At 49.6% G+C, this 3534-nt stretch overlaps 1 non-coding gene across 1 annotated transcript; it reads right to left on the reverse strand.

Annotated features, from left to right (window-relative positions):
- Positions 1–583: 583 nt before the first annotated feature.
- LOC126877144 (5.8S ribosomal RNA) lies at positions 584–738 on the reverse strand. The gene has a single exon (XR_007694788.1). It is a non-coding gene; the product is annotated as a 5.8S ribosomal RNA (ribosomal RNA).
- Positions 739–3534: the final 2796 nt, after the last annotated feature.

The following is a 3534-nucleotide window of genomic DNA, read 5'->3' on the forward strand; positions in this document are numbered from 1 at the left end:
AACGTAGCATATATCGCCTGATATGAAAAAAAAATCGGTCACGAGGAGAACACTACGAGTATATACGTTCGATAACCGATACACGAAGCGGTGCATAAGCGGGCGGTCGCCCTCGTAAGGACGACTCACGACGCCGCGAGCACTCACGCAGGTCCGTGACCGGTTCTCTCCGCTCTTATTCGTATCCCTTCGTATACCTTCGTCCGACTCTGAAACGTTCTCTTATAATTTTTAAGAAGAACGACGGCGGGTTGTCAAGGCAAGAAGGGACAGAGAGAGACAGAGGTAGAGTTTCGTAGTCTCCCGTGAACACGATAGATTATATATCGAGCATGCGTACGACTTGCACGGTCTCTGCACGACCGCGACGAACGCCGACGAGCGTCCAACAATCGCTCGTACGTCGCGTATGTTCTCTCCGTCCGCTCTTATTCGTATCCTCGTTCTTGTACCTTCGTCCGACTCTGAAACGTTCTCTTATATAAAGAAGAACGACGGCGGGTTGTTAAGGCAAGAAGGGACAGAGAGAGACAGATACGGAGAGTAACGATACGCAACGCAAGCAGTCTTAGGTTTACGTGAGCAACCCTCAGCCAGGCGTGGTCCAGGAATTGTATCCGTGGACCGCAATGTGCGTTCGAAATGTCGATGTTCATGTGTCCTGCAGTTCACACGTTGACGCGCAATTAGCTGCGTTCTTCATCGACCCACGAGCCAAGTGATCCACCGTTCAGGGTAATCTTTTATAAATTTACAACAGTTCAATACTCAAATGTACTCTTCTCGGTTCTAGCGAAGCCGAGTTCCGTCACGTTCGACCAACGGGAATCGAACGCGCAGAAGTCGCCATAGGATTGACGACACAAAAACGTTCGAAAAAAAAAGAAAACGACGAACGCGCGAAGATACGCGCGTTCGCCGGCCGGGCGTAAAGTACATTATGATATATAACAACCATCGAGATCGAAGCTCCGTTCGTCAGGAAACGACGGGGATATATACACCCGATTCTGAATCCTCTGTACAGCACACGATCTCGCGAACGAGTAAGCACGGTGGCTAGCCCATGTTATATATGTGTTTGATTCTACTCTCTCGTCCAATTATTCAAGAAACAGCGCGCGTGCATCTCTCCATCGTTCGGGTGATAGTAAAGATTCGATGGGATTCGCGCGGCCGTCCGCCTCGAGCGGTCTTTCGTCCCAATATCCAGAAGCAGAGTTTGAAAAACTCTAGCGACGGCACGGGTGTCCGACTCACGACATCGAGGTTTCGAAGCCGGCGATCCCCTCCGAACGGATGGCGACCACGCGACCGACTGAAAGCATGAAAAATCGACGAAAGATAGAACACATCTCCGTTCGGGTGGTGTTTTTTCTTTAAAAAAAAAAAAAAAAAACAAAAATTCGATGGGACTCGCAGCCATCGTCCTCGCGCGGTCTTTCGTCCCGATATCCAGAAGCAGAGTTTGAAAAACTCTAGCGACGGCACGGGTGTCCGACTCACGACAACGAGGATAGACAGCCGGTCCCCTCCGAACGGGTTATGCGATGATAAACTCGATGAAACTTTAGTCTCGTTCAGGTAGTGTGTGTCTTGTAAATCAAAAATTCGATGGGACACGCATCCATCGTCCTCGCGCGGTCTTTCGTCCCAACATCCAGAAGCAGAGTTTGAAAAACTCTAGCGACGGCACGGGTGTCCGACTCACGACAACGAGGATAGACAGCCGGTCCCCTCTGAACGGTATATTATATATGAGATGATAGACGACAAACTGGATGAAACTTTAAGTCTCGTTCAGGTAGTGTGTAAATCAAAAATTCGATGGGACTCGCATCCGTCGTCCTCGCGCGGTCTTTCGTCCCGATATCCAGAAGCAGAGTTTGAAAAACTCTAGCGACGGCACGGGTGTCCGACTCACGACAACGAGGAAAGACAGCCGGTCCCCTCTGAACGGTATATTATATGAAACTTTAAGTCTCGTTCAGGTAGTGTGTAAGTCAAAAATTCGATGGGACTCGCATCCGTCGTCCTCGCGCGGTCTTTCGTCCCGATATCCAGAAGCAGAGTTTGAAAAACTCTAGCGACGGCACGGGTGTCCGACTCACGACAACGAGGATAGACAGCCGGTCCCCTCTGAACGGTATATTATATATGCGATGATAGACGACAAACTGGATGAAACTTTAAGTCTCGTTCAGGTAGTGTGTAAATAAAAAATTCGATGGGACTCGCATCCGTCGTCCTCGCGCGGTCTTTCGTCCCGATATCCAGAAGCAGAGTTTGAAAAACTCTAGCGACGGCACGGGTGTCCGACTCACGACAACGAGGAAAGACAGCCGGTCCCCTCTGAACGGTATATTATATGAAACTTTAAGTCTCGTTCAGGTAGTGTGTAAGTCAAAAATTCGATGGGACTCGCATCCGTCGTCCTCGCGCGGTCTTTCGTCCCGATATCCAGAAGCAGAGTTTGAAAAACTCTAGCGACGGCACGGGTGTCCGACTCACGACAACGAGGATAGACAGCCGGTCCCCTCTGAACGGTATATAATATGAAACTTTAAGTCTCGTTCAGGTAGTGTGTAAGTCAAAAATTCGATGGGACTCGCATCCGTCGTCCTCGCGCGGTCTTTCGTCCCGATATCCAGAAGCAGAGTTTGAAAAACTCTAGCGACGGCACGGGTGTCCGACTCACGACAACGAGGATAGACAGCCGGTCCCCTCTGAACGGTATATAATATACATTATGCGACGGTAGACGATCAACTAGACGAAACTTTAGTCTCGTTCAGGTGGTGTAAAAAAAATTCGATGGGATACGCACGCACGGCTGTCGTCGTCCTCGAGCGGTCTTTCGTCCCAATATCCAGAAGCAGAGTTTGAAAAACTCTAGCGACGGCACGGGTGTCCGACTCACGACATCGAGGCTTCGAAGCCGGCGGCGTTCCCCTCTGAACGAACTTCGGCTAGACTAGTTACGAATCGTTGCTACACATCGTCTTCATCGTCGTCGTCGTCGACATCGACATCATCATCATATCATCATCATCATCATCATCATCATCATCGGTCATCGTCGCATAGCGGGCCAACATCCACGCGATGCGTCTTCGTTCTAGGTTACCCGATCCACGAGTATGTTACACGTGGTTTCGTTATTTCGAACGAAACGACATACGAAGAGCACACGCCCTTTGGGTAGGAAGCACGTTTCGAGAACGACGAGAGTTTCGATGAAAGAGACGAGAGAAGTCGACGCAGAAGGTATCCATGGATCTTCGAAGAGAACCTTCGAAGATGTATATCGGTATCCTTTCGCTCTGCGCGACTCGCTACAAGTTCTTTCGCTCTCGTCGACTCGTTCTAGACGCTTCGTTCGATCCCAAAGAGGAGTCTTCGATATGTCCCGTTGCTAGGAGGAGAACAAACGCAACACAGACCACGAAACATAGAAGAGAATAGGCGAGCATGATCACTCCGACACGAGGCACTTTAGAGATTTTCTTATTAGTTTGCATGGACTTTTATATT

This window comes from Bombus huntii, unplaced genomic scaffold (genome assembly GCF_024542735.1).
Source record: "Bombus huntii isolate Logan2020A unplaced genomic scaffold, iyBomHunt1.1 ctg00000125.1, whole genome shotgun sequence".
NCBI lineage: Eukaryota > Metazoa > Arthropoda > Insecta > Hymenoptera > Apidae > Bombus > Bombus huntii.